A 9,454-nucleotide genomic window follows, 5' to 3' on the forward strand; every position below is an offset into this window, starting at 1 on the left:
ATGGAGTTTTATGGTCTCTGTTCCCAGGTGTGAGTTTGTTGTCGGGCAGAGTTTCAGCCTTCTCCTATTTGACTGCATAACACTTTTACTTTCTACTTCTCTCCCTTGCTCCCTTTCCTCTGATCCTTGTCCTATTTCCACTTTTGTTTTATGCATTTTAAATCGTGTAAATCCTTTTACGCCTCTCTTAACTCCTTTGTCTCAGCTAGCCTTTGGCTCTTGAGGGGGCGTTTGAGGGCTGAGCTCCGCTTTGGGGGCCTGGGTCTCTCTTTTACCTGGACTGTTTCAGACGAGCCTTTGGCATTTTATTGGAGTGATTTCAGAGCTTCTTGCTGGCTGTTTTTACCTTGCCTGGGGGGGCTCTTGGTTTGGGAACCTCAAGAGCCGGGTGGTCCAATTCCAATTTATTTATTACGGTCATTTGACCAGCATTATAAAAATACAGAAATGCATGTCATCAACCTACTAACAAGACAATACAGATTTGTCTGATAAGAACACTATCAAAATAGAATATGACCATTATTAAAATAAACCAATTAAAGTTAAAAAATTACAGCTGTGATTTCCAAACCCTACCTATTATCATGCAGTATCCGGCAACATGGCTCGAGATCTGGGGATTATTGCTTGCTAACAGGTGGTCCATTTTAGTTTTGTCAGTTTCTCCAGAGTTTTTCTAGCAGAGGGTTAATCATTTTAATTCTAACCTCCCTGTAGAAGGTACACCGTAGGAGCATATGTTAGATCGTTTCCACCTCTTGAAGCAAGCATGGGCACTTTCTTTCTATAAAAGGGGTCTTCTTAAATTTGCCCTCAAGTACTGCGGAGGGGGAGTGCCGCACGCCTGGCAAGGGTGAAAGCTCTCCTGGTGTTGTTGGAGCCAGGTGGGGGATCAGCTGGCGCCAGCAGCGTTGGGCGTCGGTCTGCGAATCTACTACCACTCTGCTGCTGCTGCTCTAGCTCATTGACTACAACGGGGTCTTCTACTGGCTGTCGGAAGCATGTTTTCAGAGCTCCACATGTCACCTGTAGCTTTTAACTAATTGTAGATAATAGAGAGGCTTACATGTGAGTTGGTGATGGTTGGAGGCTAATCTGTATTTTATCTGGATGAACTTTGAAGCCTTATTTTGTTGTGAAGCCTAACTGAACGTTCATTAACTAGAACCGCTGTGTTGGATGTTGAGTGGAGGGACTTTTCTTTCAAATCATAACGGCCTTGGAGTGGTTAAAATAAATGTTTCGCTCTTCTGAGCGAGCAAACAAAGCTAGAGGACTGTTTCGCTCCCTTTAGGCATCCAAATAGATTTGATTGTCTCTCTCAGGAGCAGGCTTCTGGCGCACCTAAGGAATTAATGGCTGTCAACAATAGGGGTGCCAACTCTGGGTTGAGGAATACCTGGAGATTTTGGAGGCGGGGCCTGAGGAGGGCGGGGTTTGGGGAGGGGCTTCAATGTCAACCCCTGCGAAAAGGCGTTAAGCAAGGCCGTCTCTTAGCCCCTCTGCTTTTTATCCTTTGTCAACCACCTGACCCCCTACCTCCAAAAATTATCACTTTGTGCACCTATATTGGCTGGTCTCAAAATGCCAGTTCTGCTGTGTGCAGATGAAACGGTGCTGTTATCCAGGTCAGAAGTTGGTCTTTGAAGGGCATTAAATGCGTTTATGGATTCCTCTTCTCAAGAGGGCCTATCTGTAAATTATGACAAATCAAAAATGACGGTTTTCTGTAGTTCTCGCTCTAGGCGGAAAGCTTGGAGGGTAAATAGAGCAGGTGGCATATTTTAAATACTTGGGAATAATGTTTTGATATAATTTTTATTGGAAAGAGCATGTATGCTCAATAACTAACACTGCTAGGGTTAATGTAAATGCACTCCTAAGGTTCTTTTGTTCAAAGGTGGCCAATATATACCTGCAGCCATAGAGGCTTTTACAGCAAAAATTATCCCACTTGCTCTGTTTGAGGCCAGAATTTGGATAGGTGGAGTTCCTGAGTATTTGGACAACACCCTTCTCTAGTTCCTACGGATGTTGGCAGGAGTGCCTGGTTGTGGGGCCGGAACTGCATGTAGGGTGGAGTTTGCACAGTCCTGCTCTGAGTTTAGGGCTTGGGTTGCTGCTTTTGAGTTGAGAACGAAGGTCCTTTTTGCTGCACCCAATAACTATGGGTTATTGGTGGCTTTTGCACCTCTTAACGGAAGACCAGTGGAGCATGTTGCACCCTTCCCCTACAAGTAGTGGCTGCTGCCTAGGCTTTGAGGGAGGGGGTGGAGCTGGATCCCACCCTCCTGAGAAGAGCAGGGAGGTCATGCCCTTCAGCCTGGACCAGCCTGGACCCTGAGAGCTTCTGCTTGCCTCACCCCGGCCAGGGAAAGAGCACCTCTCCCATGGAAGAGGTTCCAGGCATGGAAAGGGGCACTTGAGGCTTCTTCGGGGGCCTGGAGCTCAAGAAGGTCCCCTGAGCAATGCTGCGAACCAGGCTGATCTTGCAGGGGCAGCGGGAAGGGCCCGTTTCATTCTGAGCTGGCAGCCCTGTCCCTTCTTTATTTCTATCGGAGGGGGGATTTATTGAGGGAGGGGGTCCCTTTGCCCTCCTTCCAGAGAACCTGCTGGAGGCGTGTTGGGAATTGGACGACGAGTTTTGTCTGGATAAGGAATGCTAGTTAAATGTATTTATTCATTTGCATGATCTCAGGGAACAGTGCTGCAGAACATGTGTGTGTGTGTGTGTGTGTGAAGTGCCTTCAAGTCGCAGCCGACTTATGGCGACCCCTTTTTGGGGTTTTCATGGCAAGAGACTAACAGAGGTGGTTTGCCGGCGCCTTCCTCTGCACAGCAACCCTGGGCTTCCTTGGTGGTCTTCCATCCAAATACTAACCAGGGCTGACCCTGCTTAGCTTCCGAGATCTGGCGAGATCGGGCTCGCCTGGGCCATCCAGGTCAGTGTTATTTGATCAGCTGGTCATGTGACCTTCTGCTGCGTTCTGAGGGGCGGCAGTTAAACTGCCGTTTTGAAGGGGTTGAGGCAGACTGGCCATGCAGGAGGACTATAAGCGACATGACAGCTTTGTTATGTATCCCATGGTTACCCTCCCTATAATAAGTAAAGGTTTGTTCAGTTAAAAGAAAGCTACAAGTTCAGAGTCCTTTAATGTGTGTGTGTGTACAATAATCCTCAAGATCACGACCTATTTAGAATTCAGACTCAACAAAATGGCAGTTGGAGGGGGGGTTCTAGGTGCCCAGGTGTTGATGCCGGTTGCCATGGTTCCCTGCCGGGGCTCCGAGACCCTCAACCAACCCACGAGTTAAAAGGAGGAAGACGCTGGTGGCTTCATCTCCTGCGGTTGGAGTATCATCCCCCATCTTCAAGGTGGGGGGCAGAGGCCTGGGGACCCTTTCGGATGCTTTGTGTTTGCTTTGAGAGCCAGCGTGGTGTAGTGGTTAAGAGCAGTGGTTTGGAGTGGTGGACTCTGATCTGGAGAACCAGGTTATTATAACATCGTATCTTCTGTTACTGGCAGGGACAGGAGCCATTTTTTCTTTTTCCCTTCTTCCCTTGCTACTAAGATTCATAGCTGTTTGAGGTCTATATGAGAAACCCTTTTGACATCACCTGAACAAGGCATTTCCTTTGCAGGAGTTGGACATCTGGCGAGGGAGGCAGAGGCCCTGAGCTTTGTCCGCGCCTTTATTCAGAACACCGGACAGGTATGAACATTCTTTCTTTTTAAAAAACATTTTTTAAAAAATGCAAAACTTAGGGATACAGAAGAGGAGGGGTAGGGGAAAGGCAAGATAAAACAAATTGTACCTTCCGAGCCTTAGCAAAACTATATTAATAAAAATAAATAAAAAATAACAGATTTATCCAAGTTTCAATTCATATGCTGTAGCCTAAAACACCTTTAAAATCTTTCTAGTTTCTTGCTTTAAGGCAGGTCCCCCCATCTCTGAATGTATGTTCTGATCCATTTGTCTCTGGCAAGATCATGTTTTTTATAATCTACAAAAAAGTGCCGAACAGTGGCCAAACTCCCTGATCCACAATCCCAAAATCGCTCGGAAAAGGGGACCCCGAAGAAGTAAACTTGATTTCCTTTGTTCCCATTGTTTGCACACACTTGGCCTTCCTCCAAGTGTCTTGGAACCTTCTCGATGGTGGGCCTTGCAGACTCCCCTCCCCAAGCAGGGCTGGTCACCTGCTGGAAGAAGGAGCCAGGAATAGGGGAGAGAAATGTTTCTGAGTTCCCCTCAGAAACGTGCCTCAGGACCCCAAGCTGTGGGGGCATTTTCTGGCAGACATGCGGGCTTCCTCTCCAGGCTTGTGCTGGGATGGGTGGTCTTCCCTCAAGTTAATCTACCTCACTGGCCTCATCTTCGGCTCCTACTCGAGAGCTTCCCAAAAGCAGGATTCTAGATGCGATGATCCGATCCTGCCAGACAGTTTTGAAGGGTGTCAGGTCGATCCCTGGGCTCTTTGGCTAGGCCGAGAGCTCCCAAATCAGGCCCTGGTCCACTGGCACAGCACAGCTGCCCGGTTCATTCCCAGGAGCCCCCTCTGAAACACGGGCAGGTCTTTGGAGATCTTTCTCTGGCCAAGACCGAGAGAGCCAGGACTGGACTGGTTGGCCCCCTGGTCACATTTGTTAGGAGGAGGCAGTTTCATCAGTTCTCGCGTTTCCCTCCTTTCTCCTCTATGGCTCCTTTACTCCTTGTGATTTCCTGCTTTCCTTGGTTGGCCTTCAGGACATGGCTCAGAAGATGCAGTTCGTGGAGCAGGTGGACATCCTCTGCGAGGCCGCCACCAACGACAGATTCCGTTTTTTCCCCTCGGACCTGCTCGTCCAGGTCATCCAGGTGAGTTGGGGCGCACATGGAGCAGGGGCAGCTGGAGAAGGCGTGCCCGAGGGGAGACATCGTGCGAACCTCAGGCGTCAGCAAGGGGACAGGCGTGGGATTAAAACGAGGTCCTTCCGGCGCCTCAGCAGGCAAGCCGAGGGCAAGGAAGGCACCAACCTCACTGCTGAGCTAAAATAAGCCCGATCTGTTGATCTGACCTTGTGAGAAAAAGACAAGGTAAAAACGCAATAAAAGAGGGAAAGGAAGTGTAGACATGGTGATGAGAGGAACGGAAGACCCTGCAAACAAAGCAACTGAAAAGGACACGGTCCTATGGCGGCAAAGGGGGAAATGCACTTGGCTACATGGCAGTGCCACGGTTTGCAAGACCCTGGCTAGTGCATCCAGATGTTGACGGTCCATTTCCTCTTCTGCTAAAACATCTCCCTGGCAGCAGCAGGAGAATCCTCCATTCTGAGTTCTGCGTTGACTGGTCTCCCAAGGCAAAGCACTCCCCAGTCTTTGCTGACCTGCCCATTCTTCCTGTCAGCTCACACTTTCTCCAAGGAACGTCCACAAAATTAGGGGCTGAATTCTGTCAGCCTTTTCTCCCAGTCCCTCCCTGAGGCTCCTCCGTACTATAGACCCCCTCCCACGTGGCTTTTGTCTACACAGGTCCCATGATTCCCAGCGTAGCCATTTTGTGTGGCCCTCTGTTTTTCACCCGTGGAAAATTATGTGGAATTATGGGACAGCCCTCCCTATGGGGCAAACAGGGCAGTTGCCCTGGTTGCCATCCACTGCCCTCTCTGTTGATGCCATGAGTCAAGGGGCAGAGACTGAGGGGTTACACTCCTTCCGCCCCACAGCTGAGGGGTGTCCAGTGCCAAAGCCCCCAAGATTGCCACTGGAGGGGTGCTGCAGCTGTGAGGGACAGAGGCTTGGGGGGGGGGCTTTTTATGCCCAACAACTGATGGGGGGGCTCATCCTGGACTTTTGCCCACAGCCCCAGGATCACTAAGGATCACCTTGCCTGAACCCCAGGGCTGCAGGTTTCTGGGGGCAAGACGACCATGTTGCCAGGGAGGTGGGAACACCCTCTTTTCCCCCAACCCACCAGTCCACCTAGCCCTGCGTGGCCTTTTCTGGCCAGCAGCAAAGCTCCCGGGTTTCCAGCAGAGAAAGTTCTTTTCTCAGCACTCAGATCCTTTTCATTCGGAGGAGGTGGAGTTGAAGCAGCCCTGGGAAGACCTTTTCGGAAAAGTTATAAGTAGCTCATTTGGATGCGTGTGGCCCATGAGGGCAGGTCACTTTTCCCCATGGGCTGTATCCTGGCTCCAGGGGTTGGTTTCTGATCAGGAGAAGCACTTTATTGGTTTGCATCAACGAGCCTTGTTCCAAGTTATAAATAATAGATGAATAAATTTTATCTGCGGCTAGTATGCCAGGTAAAACAGAAACTGACGATACAGAGTAGTTGTTTACAACCAAGGCCAACAAAATTAGGAATCACCCAATTTTACATTTCCACAGATTAAGGAAGTACATCAAGGCGACGTAGTTTCATTGCTTCTGCACAGTATTTTGCAACCTGGGTGGTGACTGGTGCGCTGTCTCCCAGCAGAAACCTTTGGGTCCATTACCAACGAGCCTTGTTTTCCCCTTCTCAGGTCCTGATCCCGTGAACAACACCCAGAAACACCCTACAGAGGAAGAGGGCGGCAGAAATGCTTGCCCAGATCTGCAGTCCCTCTCTGGAGGGGAGATCGACGATTAGGGCTCGGCAAGAGGAAAAGGACAAAGGTGGCCTGGTGAGCCAGGGTCAGCAGAAGACACCGCCATCCAGAACACTGAGGGTGTGATTGAGTGACCTTCGCCAAACCCACTGACGGCTTCCATGCTAACGCCCAGAGAGTCAAACTGGATGTGGAAGCCCGTGTCACCGTCCTCAGCCCGGCCCGCCTCTCTCTCCGGCCCTCTTCCCCCAACAGAGGAAGCCCCCTGCAGACTTGCCCGGGGGACTCAGCCTTGGCACTTCTCCCTTCCCCGGCTCTTACCGAAAGAAGAGAGTCATGCCACTGTGGAAGGAGTCTGCATTGGCCAGGAGCGCCCAGATGTTGTTGACCTTGGGAAGGAGCTCCGGCCTGACCTGTCCCAGGAGCTTTCGGAGAATGCCGGCAGCTGACCTGTGTGCAGAGCCAAGCCCCGGTTAGACACCCCAGGCCTCTCCCATCTTGTGGCTGGGTGGGGGGAGTCAAGTTGGCTGCGTTGCTAAGCCACATCTGGGGGAAACCCGGAAGTAGCGTAGGGGAACTCCAGGAATCACTGGAAACAAGGTTCTGGCCATTGCCAGAGCTACCACATGTCTCCCCTGGGGTTCCGCAGAAGTGAGGCAGACAAGGCTAGGCGACCCCCACTTCCCAGCCCGCAACCCTCCCTCTGATTGCCAGGGGGGCAACCCTGGCAGGACTCACTTGACAAACCCCTCAGGGGCAGGCTCAACACTCTCCAGCACGGGGCTCGGGGTGAATCTGCTGGCGGTGGGACACTTAGAAGTGGGACATCCAGAAGACCCTGGCCAGGCAAATAGCCTCCCACCGATCTTCAAGAGCTAGGCGCAAGCTTAAGAGAGGCTGGTCTCTCACTGCCACACACAGAGGGGCAGCCTCCTCTGCGGTGAGATGGGGCTTGAGCGGCTGCCCCTGCAAGCAGGCCATCAGGTGTTCGAGGACTTCACCTACGCTGCTGACCTGATCCACCAGCATCCTCCACAAGGTGAGCTGTGAAGAGAGACAAGGAGGACCTTGGGCAGCTGAGGGGGCAGCAGGACCCTCTGGAGAAGACGGGGGTATTTTGGGGGGGGCACAGGAGGATCGCTGGGCGGTACCTGTCACACTGGTGTGACCAGCTCAGCAGAGTGTAGGCCACCTCGCTCAGTCGATGGTCCTGGAGCTCTTCAAGGACACCGATGGCATGGGTCCGTGCGTGATGGTCTATGTTGTCGTCTAGGTTCCCATGCAGAAACTTGATGATCTCTGGGCCTGGAGGGAAAGCACAGGGACTGGCATGAGACGGATGAGTGCCTTCTGGCTCAGGGGACAGTCCCTCTCGTCGAACAAGCCCAGAACAAACCCTGGGCGGCACCTGTCACACTGGGGTGACCAGATCAGCAGAGTGTAGGCCACCTTGCTCAGTCGATGGTCCTGGAGCTCTTGAAGGACGCTGGTGGCATGGGTCCTGGCGTGATGGTTTGTGATGTCATCTAGGTTCCCATGCATGAACTTGATGATCTCTGGCGCCTGGAGGGAAAGCACAGGGACCGGCGTGAGACGGATGTCTGCCTTCTGGCTCAGGGGACAGTCCCTCTCGCCGAACAAGCCCAGAAAAAACCCTGGGCGATACCTGTCACACTGGGGTGACCAGCTCAACAGAGTGTAGGCCACCTCGCTCAGTCGATGGTCCTGGAGCTCCTGAAGGACGCCAGTGGCATGGGTCCTGGCGTGATGGTTGGTGATGTCGTCCAGGTTCCCATGCATGAACTTGATGATCTCTGGCGCCTGGAGGGAAAGCACAGGGACCGGCGTGAGACGGATGTCTGCCTTCTGGCTCAGGGGACAGTCCCTCTCGCCGAACTAGCCCAGAACAAACCCTGGGCGGTACCTGTCACACTGGGGTGACCAGCTCAACAGAGTGTAGACCACCTCGCTCAGTCGATCGTCCTGGAGCTCTTGAAGGACGCTGGTGGCATGGGTCCTGGCGTGATGGTTTGTGATGTCATCTAGGTTCCCATGCATGAACTTGATGATCTCTGGCGCCTGGAGGGAAAGCACAGGGACCGGCGTGAGACGGATGTCTGCCTTCTGGCTCAGGGGACAGTCCCTCTCGCCGAACAAGCCCAGAACAAACCCTGGGCGATACCTGTCACACTGGGGTGACCAGCTCAACAGAGTGTAGGCCACCTCGCTCAGTCGATGGTCCTGGAGCTCCTGAAGGACGCCAGTGGCATGGGTCCTGGCGTGATGGTTGGTGATGTCGTCCAGGTTTCCATGCATGAACTTGATGATCTCTGGCGCCTGGAGGGAAAGCACAGGGACCGGCGTGAGACGGATGTCTGCCTTCTGGCTCAGGGGACAGTCCCTCTCGCCGAACTAGCCCAGAACAAACCCTGGGCGATATCTGTCACACTGGGGTGACCAGCTCAGCAGAGTGTAGGCCACCTTGCTCAGTCGATCGTCCTGGAGCTCTTGAAGGACGCTGGTGGCATGGGTCCTGGCGTGATGGTTTGTGATGTCATCTAAGTTCCCATGCATGAACTTGATGATCTCTGGCGCCTGGAGGGAAAGCACAATGACCGGCGTGAGACAGATGTCTGCCTTCTGGCTCAGGGGACAGTCCCTCTCGCCGAAAAAGCCCAGAACAAACCCACTTCCGGTGTGCACTATTGAAACATCGTTCCCCCGTCACATTGAATGGCAGACGCACTTCCGGTTGTATCGAGAAACAGGCTCCCCCTGGCTTCAACTCCCTCCTTCTGCTGAGTTCCAGACCCGAAGAAATGGAACCTGTTAAGTCCGCGTGGGGGAGGACACACGAGGTCGGAGACGGA

The sequence above is a fragment of the Euleptes europaea genome, chromosome 21 (assembly GCF_029931775.1).
Source record: "Euleptes europaea isolate rEulEur1 chromosome 21, rEulEur1.hap1, whole genome shotgun sequence".
Lineage (NCBI taxonomy): Eukaryota > Metazoa > Chordata > Lepidosauria > Squamata > Sphaerodactylidae > Euleptes > Euleptes europaea.